Consider the following 17980-nt stretch of genomic DNA (forward strand, 5'->3'; position numbering starts at 1 on the left):
CACAATACCCTCTAGGTCCAGCCATGTTATTGCAGGTGGCAAGATTTCATTCTTTTTATGGCTGAGTCATATTCCATTGTGTATATGCACCACTTCTTCCTTATCCATTTATCTACTGATGGACACTTAAGTTTTTTCCATATCTTGGCTATTGTAAATAATGCTGCAATGAACATGTGAGTGCATATGTCTTTTCAATTTAGGGTTTCTTTGGATAAATACCCAGAAGTGGAATTGCTGGGTCCTTCTTTGTCTCTTGTTATAGCCTTTGTCTGGTATAGATATTGCTGTCCCAGCTTTTATTTTCATAAAATGTATTTTTCTGACCCTTTACTTTCAGTCTATGTGTGTCTTTCAATTTGAAGTGAGTCTCTTGTAGGCGGCATATGTAATGGTCTTGTTTTTCTTATCCATTCATCCACACTATGTCTTTTTAAATAATTTGTTAAATTTTTGATTTTTTAAAATTAGTTCACCTCAGTATTATTTGTATCAGTTTCAGGTGTACAGCATAACACCTTATGTCTTTTGATTGGAGCATTTAATCCATTTAAATTTCTAGTAATTGTTTATATATAATTATTGCCATTTAATTATTCATATTTTGACTTTTTTTTCTTCTTCTTAAAGATAACTCTAACATTTCTTGTAATACTGGCTTGGTGGTGATGAGCTTCTTTAGCTTTACTTGTCTTGGAAGCACTTTATCTGTCTTTCAATTTTAAATAAGTGATAGCTTTGCTGAGCAGTCCTTGCTTTTTATTATTTTGAATATTTTGTACCAATCCTTTCTGGCTTGCAAAGTTTCTGTTTGAGAAATTAGCTGACAGTCTTATGGTAACTCTCTTGTAGGTAACTAACTGTCTTTCTCTTTCTGCTTTTAAGATTCTCTCTTGTCTTTAACCTTTGCTATTTTAATTATGATGTGTCTTGGTGTGGGCCTCTTTGGGTTCATCTTATTTGGGACTCTCTGTACTTCCTGGACTTGTGTATGTCTATTTCCTTCACCAGGTTAGGGAAGTTTTCAGTCATTGTTTTCTCAAATTTTCAATTCCTTGCTCTCTCTCTCTTCTCCTTCTGAAACCCTATGATTTAGATCTTATTACACTTGATATTGTCCTAGCGGTCCTTTAAACTTTTTAAAATTCTTTTTTTTGTTGTTGTTATTGTTCTGATTGTTTTCCTGCTACCTCGTCTTTCAAATTACTAATTTGATCCTCTGCTTTATTCAATCTACTGTTAATGCCTTCGGGTGTATTCTTTATTTTTGACTGGTTCTTTTTAATGGCTTCTATGTCCTTTTTTATGCTGTTGAAATTCTCATTAAGTTCCTTGAGCATCCTTATAACTATTGTTTTGAGCTCTGTATCTGGTAGTTTGCTTGCCTCCATTTCATTTAGTTCTTTTTCTGGAGATTTCTCCTGTTCTTTCATTTGGTACTTATTCTTTGGTCTTCCTATTTTGGCTGCCTTTCTGTGTTTGTTTTTATGTATTAGGTTGATATGCCATGTCTTCCAGTCTTGGTAGGTTGGCCTTATGTAGTAGATTTCTTATAGGGCCCAGTGGCACAGCCTCCTTAATTACCAGAGCCAGGAGTTCCAGGTGTAACCCCCCATGTGGGTTGTGTATACCCTCCTAGATTGAGCCTTGATTACTTTTGGCACATCAGTGGGATGGATTGACCTCCAGGCTGATTGGCTATGAGAACCAGCCATGACTATAGCAGAAGAGTTGCTCTGCAGGGGCTGACCACAAGGAACAAAACTTGCTTCAGTGGGGTTCTGGTGCCTGCCTAGTCTTCTCCCTGAGTGTGTTGCTTGTGAGGTGGTTGGGCGATGCTCCAACATGGTCTGAAACTGGCCACCAGGTGTGCTGGCACTGGGGCCTTCCAGGAGATGCAGGCCAAGGTCCTCTGCCATCTGTGCCCTGCCTGCAACCACCTAGCATGAGCTACAAAGCAATCTGAAGATGGCTGCTACTTGTGCTGGGCTTGGAAGTGCCTGGGAGAGGCCAAGCTTCAAAGTGAGTCTGGCTGCCACTAGCGCTGGGCCTGGGGCCATGTACAGCACACCAAGTTCAGATGCTGGTTGTTTGGGGTTTGTAGACCTTTGAGATAATTTAGGAATCAAAATGGGCCATTTGTATGGAAAAGCCACTAGAAGCTGCTTGGGTGGGCCCCCAAATTGAGTGGGGTAGGGTCTCAGCGAATCATCAGAGTGGGGTGACCAGTGTTAGCCAGGCTGATTAAGACTCAGATATGGCACCTGCCTGTGCCTGCTGGGGAAGGGCTCAGCAAAGGAACAATAGCTTCTGCCAGCTCTTCTGTCTGGGAGAAAGCTGTCCCTCCAGCCCTCACTCCAAAGCCAGATGATTCAATCGCTCTCCCCCACCCCAACAAACATGTCTCTAGACCTTTCGGGCAGCTGCCCAGTGCTGGAGCTCAGAGTGAGGAGTCTGTCAGACAGTCTACCAATGAGCCATCGAAGGAATTCTTCATTTTTGGTACTGTGATTTTTATTTCTAGGATGTACATTAGACTCAGTCTTATAGTTTCATCTCTTTGTTGAAACTCCATCTGCTTTTGATATTATCCATCTTTTCCACTAGATTCTAAAACATATCGCTTTTAGTTGTTTTAAAGTTCCCTTCTGATAGTTTCAACATCTGGATTATTTCTGATTCTGGTTTTATTGATTGTGTTGTCTCTGACAATGGGCCATTTGTTTCTTGCTTTTTTTGACGTCTCTTGTATTTTTTATTGAATATCAGACATTATCTGTCGAACAGTAGAGACTGAGATAAATAAAATTTACACCTGAAAATAGGCATATCTCCGGTTCTGTCAAACGTTTAGTGTGTGGGATTGAATTGGGAGTTGAACTGGGTTTGGGTTTTTGTCGTTATCATGGTCACCTTCAGTACATCATAGGTTTCAAGTTCCTCTAGAGTTGCCTTGTGCTTAGGATTGGAACTAGGATTCTGGGGGATTTTTTTCAGGAATTTCTTCTCTTCCTTTAACCATCCTCTTACTCCTTCCCCACAGAAGGACTTTCTGTCCACATTCTTGCTCACCCACCCCCCCGCCCCCCGACCCCCCAGTAGTAGACTGGTGTTGCTGATGACTCAGTGCTTGTGAGACTCACCAAAGGCGCAGGGAGGCGTTCTTTCTGTTGCGGTCCAGCCTTGGTCTTAGGCTAGCACTGGGCCTGGCCCTCACAGCTGGGCACTTTTCAGCGTTCCTGCCCCTCCTTCCCAGGGAAGCCAGTGTCTGCCTTCTATCTGTGGTGCACCTTGCACCAGATGGGGTCTCCTTCCCTCTTCCAGTGGAAAGAGCCCTCTCGTCATCTTAGTTTAGGCTGTTAGGCCTGGGACAGTTTCTTGTTCTCTACCAGAGTAGAGATATTTTTCTTTTATCCTTCTGTCATCAAGCAGTGGGGTTTTGCCTGCGCCCTTGGGGACAATAAGGCATGATGCTCTGCCTAAGTAGCTTAAGGGTTTGTTCCCTATGAGAGAAGGGTCTTGGCAGGCTGACAGGACTGTGTGCCTTTCCCCTAGCAGTTGCTGAACCTTCCTGCATATCTGAACTCCTGACGGTGACTCCCAATAGTCTCTCACCCTTCTTCCCATCTTTCTCATGGCTACCTGGTAGAGGTGCATGAAAGAGAGCCTAAAATGTTAAAACTCTACTGAGTCTGGGGCTCTATACTGTCATGCTAGGCAACACAGCTAAGAAACGTCAGAGCTTGGACAACAATCCAGGCAGCTCTGACTTTGTAACCTGAGGTCTTTCAGTCTTGCTGCTTAGTTTTCCTCTGATTAGCCACTGACCCTGAGCCTGTCCCTGCCCCTCTCACACTCCCTGCCCCCCAGTCCACAGGACTCGCTAGGCTTTGCCTCGGGGCCCGCTGGAGTCTGCACCCTGCTCAGCTCTGGCAACATCAGCTTCTAGAAGCATCTCCCCTGCCCCCATCAGTGAGAAGGAACGTTCTTTGCTTCCTGACACTCTCCAGACAGCCAGGCCCCAGGGGTTGCAGCCAAGCGGAACCCCTCTGGGTGCCCCCAGCCTGGGCCCGGGGTGTGTTCCCTGTCACAGCCCAGGAATGTGGACATCCAAGCAGCAGCAGCAGACATGCTGGCTGTCAGCCGAGCCAGGGCCTCTGATAACTGACAGGAGCGCAGAGAACCACTAGAGAGGGAGGCTGGGTGGAGGGAACCGTGAAGGGCAGCGGGGGATGGCAGCCTCGGGTAGGCTACTGTCTAACAGGCCTCAGTTTCCCCATAAGTAGAACAGGGGTGAGATTTCTTGGCCTGCCCGCCTCTCCAGGCAGCTGTGTGGAAAGCGAATGTGGTTGCTTGTACTGCCCACCCCAGTCCACCTCAGAGAACTGCAGGAAAGCCGGGCCCCCCCCCCCCCCCCTTACACCACTGGTAACAGAGCCGGAACGGATTCCAGGCCCCTGCCCCCCAACAGGGCCCTTCTGCCCCAGCTTCAGTCCTTTCTGTCCTAAACACACACCCAGAGAGGGAGGACAGCTTCCTGAGTGGAGGCCCAGGATGAGGCAGCGCTAGTCTGAGGATGGTGCTGGGAGTGCTGGACCCTGGTTCAGTGCCACCGCTGACTCACTGGGAGAAACTGGGCAGTCCCTCCTTTCGGGGTCTCAGTCCCTGACTTTGCCACACTCGGCACTTCTCGGACTTCCACGTGCTCATGAACCACGGGGCCTTGTTAGTAGACGGATTCTGAGTTAGCAGGTCTGGGACAGGGCCTGAGGCTCTGAGTTTCTGACAAGCTTCCAGACTCTTTGGATGCTGCTGGTCCTGGGGCCACATTTTAAGAACAAGGGCCTGGCCCTAACCAGTTTGGCTCAGTGGATAGAGCGTCGGCCTGCAGACTGAAGGGTCCCAGGTTCGATTCTGATCAAGGGCATGTACCTTGGTTGTGGGCACATACCCAGTAGGAGATGTGCAGGAGGCAGCTATCAATGTTTCTCTCTCATTGATGTTTCTAACTCTCTATCCCTCTCCCTTCCTCTCTGTAAAAAATCAATAAAATATATTTTTTTAAAAAGAAAAAAAAAAAACAATGACAAGGGTCTGGAGCCCTAAGGGCTTCCAGGTCTGGCCCTTGTAGGCTGCTAGGCTCTGGGATGCCTCCTTTTCCTCATCCCAGCAAACCCCCTCCCCAGGGTTGTCCAGAGGGTCTCAAAACTCCTCCTTGGGGGTGTTTTCTCCTCCTCTGGGATTCCCTCTCCCCCCCCCCCTCCCTGCTCCTGCTCCACCTTCAGGATCCAGAGTTCTCAGGTAGCTCCTTCCTCCTGCTGGGACTTGCTCAGGAGCACCCTCCTCCAATTTGCAGGAGACAGAGCCCCAACTCCATTGGGGATGCAGAGAGCTCATTGCACAGTTACCCAGCCCCTCAGCACAGCCAGGGGAGCAGGAGAGAGCAGGGCTCCCAAGAGCCTCCCAGCTGGGGGCCGGGCCCACTGGCTGGCGTGGGCCCCTGGGCTTCCTGCCCCTCCCCCCTCACACCCACCTGACAGCAGCAGCTGCTGGAGTGAGATTTATGTGGATGCCATTGGGGTTTTGAAAAGAAAAGAGGGTGTGTGTTCATAAGGAAGGAAGAAAACCAACATTTATTAAGGTTCTATTGTGCGGCAGACACATTTGCAAACATCACTTCCACCCAACCCTTCGCCCTGGAAGGAACACTTGCCTGGAAGGTCACGGTGAGGATGAACTAAGACGAAGCCTGTGAAACTCCTGGGTGACTCGTCAGCGATTTGAGGAGCAGACAGAGGCCAGCCTGGCTTCAGAGCACAAAGAAAGAGTGGGCTGGGTGTGCAGATGAGGGGGTGTCCCGCTCAGGCGGGGCCTGCAGCCCTCAGGTGCAACTAGACTTCTTTGGAGGAGGAATGGGAGTCTGATAGAGAATTAGGCAAGTTTGGGGCCAAATCAGATTGTCCAGAAGGACAGTTTGGCCACTGAGAGGAGATGGAGAGGGGGCACGGCTTGATGGGAGGAGGCCTATGGGGGTCCGAGGAACCTCCCGTGAGGTCCCGTCCACCTCTGGGATCTTGAGCTGGACAGGCTGCGTGGAAGTTCTGTGGTTTCCAGTGGTCGGCAAACTGCGACTCGCGAGCCACAGGCGGCTCTTTGGCCCCTTGAGTGTGGCTCTTCCTAAGCCTTAGGAGTACCCTAATTAAGTTAATAACAATGTACCTACCTATATAGTTTAAGTTTAAAAAATTTGGCTCTCAAAAGAAATTTCAATCATTGTACTGTTGATATTTGGCTCTGTTGACTAATGAGTTTGCCGACCACTGGTCTAGACCCTCAATATCTTTACAGCACGTTTGTATCCACAGTTTGAGGGGCCCTGTCAGAATCCCAGACGGCGACAGCCCGAGCCTCCCCTTTGGCAGATAAGGTCTCAGGAACACCAAAGGCTTCCCCAGATCACCCTGGATGAGTCACTGGCTGGGGGTGGAACCAGGCTCCCGCAGGCTGCGTTGCTGCCAGGACTGTGGGGCCTGGGAGGGAGAGAGGCCGGAAGGCCGGGGTGCAGCCTGGGTCAGCCAGCGTCCATCACCAGGAGCATCACCCGGCTGGCCTGGCTCAAAATAGCTCTCCAGACACAAGGAAATATTTCATCTTACTCTGTTTTCCCACCAAAAAAAATAAATAACAAATAAACATTTCCAAATCTCAATGGGGCCAGACTCCAAAGAGGGGGACCGGGAACGAGAACATGCCCGGCCCCCCACTGAGAAGTTCTGTTTCTGTCCTTCTCGTTCCTTTCTTGAGGGTCAAGACTTCGCCTCATGACATGAGCGAGGAGACTCCCACGGCTTTCCCAGCGGGGCCTGGCTTTCTCTTGGTGTCGGGCTGTCCTTGCCCAGGGGTCAGACATGGTGCTGCTGATGGGACAGCTGCAGGGACCACCGCGGAGAAATGAAGTCTATGACACAACCCCGCCCTCAAGGGGCGTCCGTGTTCCTGGGTAGCAGGGCTGGGCTTCCCCTCTCCCTGAGAAGCCCTTAGAAACGGGAGGACACTAATGTTTACTGAGAGCCAAGCATGCCTGGTACATTCCAGACACTTCCATAAACACCGTTCCATCTGAGCCTCACAACAAGCCTCGAGGTCTCTATGACCACTCCCCAAGAGATGAAGACCCTCACACCTCAAAAAGTGAATGTTTTTCTCATATAATCAAATATCCAATGCGTTACGTTTCCCTGGTTGTCTTTTTAATGCGTTTGCTTGAATAAGGATCCAAAACAAGGTGCAGACATTGCCTTTGATTGTTTCTTAAAATTCTTCTTAATTTCGAAACAATCACAAACGCGAAAAGTTGCAAGTACATTACACAGAACCCTCCTTCCTGTGAACCTTCTGAGAGTGAGTTGTGGCCCCCGTTTCCCATCACCCCCGAACCTGTAACATTTCCTACAAACAAGGGCTGTCTTCTCTGTAACTACAGAACGACCATCCAAACCAGCAGGTTAACAGAGAGTCATTGCTATCATCTACTCCTTGGACCCCACTCAAGGGGGCAATTGTCCTAATAATGTCTTTTATAGCCTCAGGTTCCAACTTCAGACACACGTACCCTATCTAGTTATGGCTTTTGAGATGCCTCAGTCTGGAAAAGTTTATCGACTTTAACTTGAAAAATATTTTTAATGAAATGTATTGGGGTGACATTGGTTAATAAGATTATATCGGTTTCAAGTGTACGGTTCTGTAATACATCATCTGTATATTGCACTGTGTGCCCACCACCTTACTTGACTTTTTAAGGTTTAAGAATGTGGAAGTTAGTTCGTAGCTCTCCCTCATTTCGAGTCTGTCTGGCGTTTCGTCGCGATGACCCGTCTTTCTCAGGAATATCACGGGGGCGACCCTGTGCTTGTCTTGCCGCACCCTCGGGTGGTGGTTGGTTTTGATCTGCCCCATTGCTGGCGATGGTTAAGGTGATGTCTGCCAGTCCTCTCCGCGTGAAGTTCTTCTCTTCTCCTTTGTGATTTTATAGAGAGAGCCTCTGAAATGGTGCAAATAGGCCATTCCTCACCAAACTTTCCATCCAGTTGTTTGTTTCTATCAGCATGAACTTATGGTTTTGTTTTATTCAGTGCGAGTCCCTTCAAGCTGGCTCCTGTGTCCTTTTGCAAAGCCCCCATCATTCTTTGACGACTTCCTTACTTTCTGGCATAACAAGATGTTCTGGGGCATTTCCTGTCCCTCTCCTGTAATCAGGCATCTCTAAGGAAATGTAAAATGGTGATATTCTAATTCTATTCTTTGTTTATTAGCTAGAATTCCTTTATTCAAAACAATAACTTCCTTTGCATCAACTACCCCGGTTCATTTTATCGAGGCACAATTTAATTAGCAAGTCAGGACAAATGTCTGAGTCTCTCCTTTGACTTGCCCGTTTTCAGAATAATGAGTTCGTTTCCTAGCGTCCTCTAAATGTGATCAATAAGGATGTTTAAATTATTATGATGAACTTATCCTTTTTTTATGCTTTAAATCTATTTGTCATTATTGTGGTTGATTTTCAAATGATCCCGTCTTTGGTCCATGGGAGCCTGTCTTGGACCTTTTCCTTCTGTATGAATCTAATCACGAGGAAACGGGAGAGAACAAACCCAACTGAGTGCTTCCCAGGGAGAAGGTCACTGGGAATTTTGTCTGAGATTGCACGGGGCCGTCAGACCCATTTGGGGGGAATTGGCGTCTTCAGGATAGTGAGCCTCCCTGTTCATGAGGGCGGTGGACCTCTCTGTTCCTTTAGGTCTCCTCTAATGCCTTCCACTGATGTTTTATTATCAACATTGCGCCTCTTTTGTTAGACTTATTAAAATATAGTGTGTATTTTTATTGCTAGCACAAATTACATCCTTTTAAAAGTACAGTTTTCTAACGGAAAAAAATGGGGAAATGGTGGTATATAGAAGTGCAATTGGCTTTTGCATGTTGATTTTACATCCGACAAATTGCTAACCTCTCTAAAGTCTAATAGTTTGTAGGTTATTTTGCTTTTCTATGTAAAAATTACATTAAATCATAATACAAATCATAGCACAGTTTTGTTTCTCCCTTTTCAGTCCTTATAAGTTTATTTCTCTCTCTTTTTAAATATATATTTTTTATTGATTTCAGAGAGGAAGGGAGAGGGAGAGAGATAGAAACATCAATGAATGATTAGAGAATCATTGATAGGCTGCCTCAATGCCTCACCCCTACTGGGGATGGAGCCCACAACCTGGGCATGTGCCCTTGACCGGAATTGGAATTGAACCGGGGACCCTTCAGTCCATAGGTGGACGCTCTATCCACTGAGCCAAACCGGCTAGGGCAAGTTTATTTCTCTTTTGTCTCATTGAATGTTCTGGAGTGACTAGTATAGTGTTGAATAGAAATGGCAACAGTAGGCATCCTTATCCTATTCCTGTTATTAAAATAAATATTTTTAACATTTCAGATTTTTGTTTTGGTAGATATGAGGTTTAGAATATTTGTTTATATTACTAATTTGCTAAGAGTTATATTTTTAACCATGGGTGGATATGTTGAATGTTACGTTTTCTATATATTTATTGAAACAATTCTATTTTTTCTCCTTTAATGTATTAATAAAGAGCAGTTCATTGATAGATTTGTTTAATGTTGAGCCCTGTGGTCAGAGAACATGGTTTGTAATGACACAGATTCTTTGGAATTGGTTGCTACTTGCTTTATAGCCCCGTGTGTATCAGTGTGCAAAGGGGGTCCATATGTGCTTTACGTTGGGTTTATTCTTCAGGCATTGGATGCAGGGTCTGTGTCCATGCATTAGGTCTCTAAAGTCTTACTGATGTTTTTGGGGTTTTTTATATAATCTATCAAATCCTGATAGATTTCCTACTATATATAGTATATATATTACATGTATATATTATATATCTATTATATATATTAAGTTATGTTATTATGTGGGTATGAGTTAAACAGTTTTATATCTTCCTGGTTAATGGAATTGAATCGTTTTGTAATGGCTTAATTTATCTCCAGTAATGCTTCGGTCTTCAAGCCTGTTTTGTCTGATATTAATCTGGCTATTCCAGATTCCTTTTGGTTAATATTTGTCTGTCCCATCTTTTGACTTTCAACTCTTCTGTGCTCTTTGAGCTAAAGTTTTTGCTTACTTTAACAATCCTCTTCCTGTTATTGTGATTCCTGATGTATTCAATTTATTTCTACCTATAGCACATAGTAGGTGCTTAGGAAATCAGCTGTTGCCAACCCTTGGTCTCTTAGAGGCCTGCTGGGTCAGGGGATAGGATAGAGTAGTGGGGCCTCTTCTCACTATTACCCCTTAGCCTGGGGGCCAACAGGACATGGTTTTTCCTGAGAAAAGCATGGCGTTTCCAGAAAGACTTCGCTGAGAAAACCCCAGCCTAGTCTGGGGCCACATGAACTGTTTCCTAGAAACTAGATGTGAGTGAAACTCGGCCGGTGCCCGAGTCACAGCATTCGTTTCCTGTTTTCATCCACGAGCTAATAAAGTTATTTCCTTCGTATGCTGTGCTGCTGAGCAGGAAGGTCCCGCTGCCTCAGGCTTGAGGCCAGCTGTTATCCAAGCAGAGGGAGGAAGTGGCCTGGGCTTCCTCTCAGTCTGGATCGTCAGCTCTGCTCCCCACAGGTGCTTCGAGGGGACGGCGGAACCATCTCTGCCCTGGCAGTCTCCAGGGCTCTGTCCCCGGCCTGGAGCCCTCGGGGATCACCTGACCCATCTGTCTGTCCTCCTGGAAGTCCAGGGGTGCCTGACCAGCGCCTCATATCCCACATGTCCCACACAGACCCTCTCTCTCTCTCTCTCTTTTTTTTTTTTGTAGAAAATCAAACATAAAAAGCACTTTAAGAAAATCAAACATAAAAAAACACTTTAATTCCAGCCTAACAGCGCCAGGTGCAATGTCTGGGGACAGACTCTGGGTCCAAGAAAGCCCCCGAGGGGGACTTACCTTCAGGGGGCCGAGCCAAGGGCAAGCATGTCAAACTCCACAAAGGCGATGTCGTGCCGCCCTGGGACCGGCCGAACCTCCTTGAAGCCGGGGAACTGATTGAAAAGCATGGACAGCACGAGCTCATCGGTCTCTCTGGCAGGTGGTGAGGAACAAGATGTGATTTGGTGGGTTTTCTGAAAGAGGCTGAGCAGGTGGCACCTGCCCTGGCATAAGCTGCTGTGGGGGCATGGCTCCCGGTGGTATCTGGCCAGGGGCGAGGCCTGGAGGTGGGATCATGCCAGGGGGTGGCATGTAGGGAGGCTGGCCTGGCCTGTGGTGCATGATGCGGGGCGCCTGAGTCATCGGCGGCAGGCCCGGGACAGGCCCCAGGACGGCCCCCACCACAGGGGTGGCTGCCCCGCCCTGCACGGCCTTCTTTGCAGCTGGGGTCTCCTGGCTCCTGGGCTTCCTCTTCTCCCGCTTACGGTCATGCTCCACGAAAGTGCCCTTCATCTTGGCAGTGATATGCGAGTTGGTCTTGGTGTACTGGATACGCATGGGCTTGTCGTAGAACGCAGGGTGTTGGTGGCGCTGCTGACCTCCTTAAAGATGGCAAAGGCTTGGCCCCTCATCTTCAGGCTCCATGACATCAGGATATCCAGGATCTGGCCAAACTGGGAGAAGATAGCATACAGGGACTTCCTCAGCTCATCCTTCTTGATCTTCTCATTGAGGTTGTTTATATAAATAGTGTGGTTGGGTCGGGTCTCGGGAACTGAGGTGCCGCGGTAGGGCTGAAAGAAGGAGAAAGGTAACCTCAGCCCTGGGTTTCTCAAAATCCTTTGACCGAAGGCAGGCTTAACAGGCTCCCCAGGGATTTTCCTTCCGGGAAGATGTCATGAGGCAGGGAGGAGGGAAGACAGGAGCACAGTTTGGAGAACAAAGCCAATGCAGGACACCACTTCTCCCGCATGGTGAGGGGACATATCACAGACCCTCTCTTGGCTCCCCATGTTCTTCTGGGTGTTCTCATGTTCCCCGTTTCTGTGGTGCTATCACCGTCCACCTGGCTGCTCAGTCACAAGGGCATCGCTGTGCCCCCTGCCCGATCCCTGTAGCCTGTCAGCCACCCCATTCACAGCAGTGGGGGGCGGGGGAGGCTCTTGTCTGGCCCAGGTCCCTCTCCCGCTCACTGGGGGGATTCTCCAGGACAGGGGTAGGGTGGATTCATCTGTGCCCCAGCGTCCAGCACAGAGCGTGGCATGGGAACGCTGCTCAGCAACGCTTATTGAACAAATGAATGAATGAAGAATGAGCAGACCCCTCTGCAGTCTTCTCTAGGATAACACTGGGCTACTCCCCCTCCCCCAGCCATCCTTCCTGGTTGTGGTTTCCAGAGCCCCCTGCCTCCTGCCCCTTCCTCTGAATCTGCTTCCGGCCTCCCTTTCTGCCCCACATGTGGAATCCAGCTGCAGACTCTGTCCTGGCCACGGCTCGAGCTTCCTGGCTCCAGCTCTGGGTGGCATGGTCCTGCACAGCCGGCGCTGGCTGTAGGTGCCAGGGCTGTTTCACTGAGTCATTTATTCTTTTCTTTTTAAAATATGTTTTTATTGATTTTTAGAGAGAGAGGAAAGGAGAGGGAGAGACAGAAACATCCATGAGAGAGAAACATCAACATCGATCAGCTGCCTCCTGCACACCCCCCGCCGAGGACTGATCCCGCAACCTGGGCATGTGCCCTGACCAGGAATCGAACCAGTGACCTCCAGGTGCATAGGTCAATGCTCCACCACTGAGCCACACTGGTTGGGCCATTTATTCTTATTTATGCAAATGTTCACGGAGCCCTGAGCAGGTGCCATGCATAGTGGGTAGATACAGCACAACAAAGGCAGACAAGGCCACTCTCCCCCTTTTTAAAAAAATATATTTTATTGATTTTTTACAGAGAGGAAGGGAGAGGGATAGAGAGTTAGAAACATCCATGAGAGAGAAACATCGATCAGCTGCCTCCTGCACACCCCCTACTGGGTATGTGCCCGCAACCAAGGTACATGCCCTTGACCGGAATCGAACCTGGGACTCTTCAGTTCGCAGGCTGATGCTCTATCCACTGAGCAAAACTGGCTAGGGCAGCCACTCCCTTTTTGAGGTTTACTCACCGGAGTGGGGAGCAGAGCACCCAGCAGTACCCAGGCTCTAGCGATGTCCATGTGAGCTGGGGCACCTACAGGTGTGTGTGGTGGGTAGCCTCATGGTAACGGGACAGGAGTGCTGGTGGGAAGCTTGTGCAGGTAACAGCCCAGGCAGCTGGCCGAGTTGCAGGGCTGAGTCTGGCTCAAGGATGGAGGGCAGTGGCCTAGGGACAGGGTCTGCTGCAGACAACCCGAACAGATGGTGGAGTGGGGCGGCCGTGGTTTGGGAGTTACGCAGCCCTGACACACTGGGAGCTGCTCTCCGAGCCCCAGTCTCCTTTTCTGTGGAAAGAGGTTAAGAATCCTCCCCTCACTAGCGGATGGAATAAATGCAAACCAGGAAAGGCATTTAGCTCCTGGCACTTATGAGGAACCCAAGCGAGAGCCCGGGAGGCGGGGAGCCATAGCCAGTCCTGGAGCATGGGGCTGGGACCCTCCTTCCCGCCTCTGCTCAGGGGTCGAGGAGCAGGAGTTCAGGAGGATTCGGGTGAGCCCTGCCTGGTTGGCTCAGTTAGTGGGAGCGTCATCCCGTACACCAAACGGTTATGGGTTCAATTAGTCAGGGCTCATACCTAGATTGCAGGTTTGATCCTCAGTAGGGTCTTGTATGGGAGGCGATTGATTGATGTTTCTCTCTCTCCCTTCTTCCCCCTTTCTCTAAAAATCAATAAAAACATATCCTTGGGTGAGGATTTTTTTTTAAAGAGGATTAGGGTGAGGGTAAGGGGCAGAGGATGCTGGAAAGATTCAGTTCTGAGCTGGGTATTTTATGGGTATGAATGACATCCTCACAAGCCTAAGGTAGAGCTTGTCTCACCCCGGGAAACCAAGGCTCTGAGAGGAAGGGACCTGCCCCAGGGGAATGGCAGAGCTGGGCTCCAATCCAGGTTTGCAGCCCCTGCTCTCATGCCCCTGGTCTTGCCCTGGGGTTGGGGCTTCTTCAAGGCCCGCACATCCTTTCTCGGGGATTTGTGGCCCTGGGGTGGGCTGATCTGTCCTCCCTGCCCTGCCCTGCCCTGTGCTGCTGCATTTTTTTTAACCATTTTATTCATCCCTGACCTGTTCATCTTGGTTTCCCAGGTCAAGTGAGATGCATCCAAAAGTTGCTGGTGTTGCTCCCGCATTGGCACAGGCCTGGCCAAGTCCTTGCCCTTCTGGGCCTCAGCTCCCTCCTCGTACAAAGTGCACAAAGGGACACTTTCGGCCACAGCTGCAAGGCCCCTTCTGTTATCAGCCTCAGCCCTCACCTCCCGGGGCCCAGAGGCTCGGTGAGCAGGTCCCTGTGCATGAGGAGGGGAGCAGTGCTTCCCAAGGACCTCTGCTCCCTGAACATGTTGTCTGCGTGTCCACCAGACCCTGAACGACAGGGGTTCTGGCTTTCTCTCATTCATTCACTCATTCATTCATTCACTCACTCACTCACTCACTCACTCGTGTACTTAATGAGCCCTAGTCTGTGCCAGGCCCTGTGCTGGGCTGGGGACCTGGTGCCTGCCTTCCAGGGGCTCCCAGTCTGGTGGACAGTCAAAGCCAGGTAGATGTGGTGGCACCTCGCTGGGCCTGCAGGGACGAGACGAGATCCGGAGCCCTCTGCCCTGCAGAGGGGTGGGGTGGGGTGGGGTGGGGAGTGGCCTGCGGTGTGGACAAGCTGTGGCAAGTGCTCCTCTCCTTCCAGCTCTGTCTCCTCATCTGCAAAACAGGCGTGAGTAACAGCAGCCGCCCCATCAGGCTGTTGCGAGGAGCCAGTGAGAAGGTGCACGTAAAGGGCCGAGCACAGCTGCTCAGCGAACTCGTCTCCCGTGAGCAGCCCCCGGGTGGAGTGGCCCCTCCCGGGAAAGGCTGCACTCACGTCTGTCCATCCCGCAGCTGCACGCTTCCCAGCACCTTTCAGGTGTGGCTGCACCCAGATGGGCTGCTCAGGGCTGCGAGGCACTTCTTGAGAACCCGGAGAGATGCTTATCTCCCCCAGCTGCGGTTCTCAGAAGGACCTCCTGTTGGCTGAGCATAAACCTTGGTGTCATGGGAAGGAGACAGGTGTGAAACTGCAAGTGTGACCCCAGGGCCTTGTCTCCAGCAAGGGTGGGAGGGGCAGAGCCGTGGGAGTGATTCAGTTCCTGGACGGAGAAGATTGAAACTGAGGCGACACTGTTCTGGCCCATTCTGATGTCTATTCTCACAATACCACCCCAGCCCCCCCCCCCCCCCCACACACACACACACGGTGTAGGCATTGTGTCTACAATTCCCATTTTACAGATGTGGAAGCTGAGACTTAGAAAAGTTTTCCACTTGCCAAAGATCCCACTGTTGGTAGGTGGCAAGGTCAGGATTTGAATGCCCGTACGTGTGACCTCAGAGGCCACCACACTCCACTCCACAGTCTTTCTCTCTCCCCTTCTGGCTACAGGCCCTCCCTTCCTTCCCCTTTCACCAGCTCATTCTCTAGGTTTGGCCCGAAGGCTCCCTCCCCTTCCCTACCACAGGCCTCAGGCAGGGACTTCCTGGGCCCAATCCCCAGGAAAGCGGTAATTTTGTAATCCCTGCTCCTCCCACAGCCACAGCCTGGGAAGGTCCTGTCCTCCTGCTCAGGTGCAGCCCAGGCCCAGGCTCCACCCTGGGGTGTGGGGCTGGGACAAAGCCTCTTTGTTCCATTGTCTTCCCGCAGAGGCCCCGCCCTGAGCAGCCGGGATTTGGGGGGGCCGAACAGCCGTGCCAGCCGAGCATGGGTTTGCTGATGCGGCAGTGGAGTCCATGAATCCATGATTTAGTACCAAGATCCTCATCCCACCTTCGCATCAGGGTCAGCGCGGAGCTTATAAAACCCCCCCACGCTGGGCTGCACCCCAGGCCAGTTAAACCAGGGTCAGGGGTGGGGCCCGGGCCCAGCATCCTACGAAAGCTCCCCTGGGGTTCCATGTGCAGCTGGTCCGTCTCCGGGGCTGTATGTCGGTCCTCGCGGTCTGGCAGGCGCAGAGCCTGGGTAGTGTTGTGCGTGGATCCTCAAACCTCCCGCCACACTGGGTTTGTATTACCTCATGTTGTGGTTGAGTTTTGTCTCCCGCAAACGCCTAAGAAGCCCCGATCTGCAGCCCCTCAGAATATGACCTTACTTGGAGTCTGGATGTTTACGAGGTCGTCAAGGTAAAATGAGGTCATTAGGGTGGGTCCTAAGCCAGCATGACTGGCGTCTTTACATAAAGGGAGAATTTGGACCTGGACTTGCACAGGGAAATGCCATGAAATGGAGGCAGAGGCTAAGATGATGCGTCTACGTGCCAAGGACACCAAAGGTTGCCAGCGAGCCACCAGAGCGAGGGGAGAGGCACCGGCCAGATCTGACATATTAGGTTAAAGAAATATATTATCAAAATTAAGTTCACCTGGTGTGTTTTTTACTCTCATACTGTGGCTCCTGGGGAAATAGAACACAGTATGTGGCTCGCATGGTACCGGATTGGACAGCGCTGCTCTGGAGCTCAGAAAGGCCGTTCCCAGGACATGTTCCTCCTGGTGGCTCCCAGGAGAAGCAGCCTTGGAATTCGCCCTGGATTCCTGTCCACCTCAGCCTCTGAGGAATGTCTGCCTCCAGATGACCTCGGGTTCCGGACCCACAGAGGGAATTCACTCACTGCTCCCCAGTTCCCCACATGTCACGCAGCCTCCCAGGGAGCTGCCCCAGACGAGGGCCTGTGTCATCGCGGAAGGGCAGCCCACGAAGCCTGCAGCACCCTGGTTAGAACCTCAAGGCTGTGTGGGAACTTCCATGGTGTCACTTTCTCCGTCCCCGCAGGCCCCAGGGATGTGGCTTTTCCTGGCCCCAGGCCCTGAGTCAGCTCCAAGGAATCCCCTCTTCTCTCAAGAGGGCTCCGAGGGTGAAGAGCAGGGTCATGTGACACTTAAGAGCCAGAGAGATCTGGACGCGAAACCAGGCTCTGCCTCACACTAGCCACACAGGCAAGCCCCCTCTTGTCTACACCTCAGTTTCTTCATTTATGAAATGGGCGTAACCGTGGCACCTGCCTCCCAGCGTTGTTGGGGATTCGTGACATCGTCCGTGCACGGGCCCCAGCACAGCTCCTGGTTTGGAGTGAGTGGGGGTGGTTAGAGGACAGGGAAGCGTGAGGGATGTGGCTTTTGGACACAGCTCTCCGCAGCCAGCCACAGAGAGGAGGCAGGTGCCAAGCGGGCAGGGCCTGGGGTGGGAAGGAGGTGGCTGGACTGTATGTAGTTCCCTTTAGATCTGGGGCTGTATGAAGCCCAGCTGGCCATCTCCCGATGAGGAAGTTGAGGCTTTGGAGGTAAAGTGCCTTGCTTGGCTGGTGCTGTGGCTGCCTGTCCCCACAGCCTGTGCTCTGCCTACCACGCTGCATCATGAAGGCTGAGGCGGTGTCTGGGGGAAGTGGACTCAAGGGAACCTGAGAAGAAATAAGCCAATTGTGGCCCCTTTCCCACTGGTGGTGCCGGGCCTTTGAGAGAAAGTGTTCACAACTCCCGTCCTCAAGGGGGTTCCCGAAGCAGAGCCTGAGCCGCGGACTGAGGGGCCGGTGCCTCATTCAGGAGGTGACCCCAGGGAACGGAGGGAGAGAACCCAAGAGAGAGTGCCGTGGGCACCCTCTGAGCTGGTGTACAGAACATACTCCAGGCCTTTAAAGCCGGGAAGCAGGAGCCTGGGGTGTTTGTCCAGCCTCCACCCCTGGGGGCCCAGGATCTCGGGCACAGGTCCTCCGCTGCTGGCGGGAGCTCTTGGATAGAGAGAGGGAGGAGAGAAGCTGAGGCTGGGCTGCTATGGGA

General features: G+C 50.6%; 1 pseudogene; it reads right to left on the minus strand.

Moving 5' to 3' along the window:
- Window positions 1-11014: 11014 nt before the first annotated feature.
- Window positions 11015-17980, minus strand: part of LOC102430216 — a 7768-nt pseudogene continuing 802 nt past the window's right edge.

The sequence above is a fragment of the Myotis lucifugus genome, unplaced genomic scaffold (genome assembly GCF_000147115.1).
Source record: "Myotis lucifugus unplaced genomic scaffold, Myoluc2.0 scaffold_86, whole genome shotgun sequence".
In the NCBI taxonomy this organism is placed as follows: domain Eukaryota; kingdom Metazoa; phylum Chordata; class Mammalia; order Chiroptera; family Vespertilionidae; genus Myotis; species Myotis lucifugus.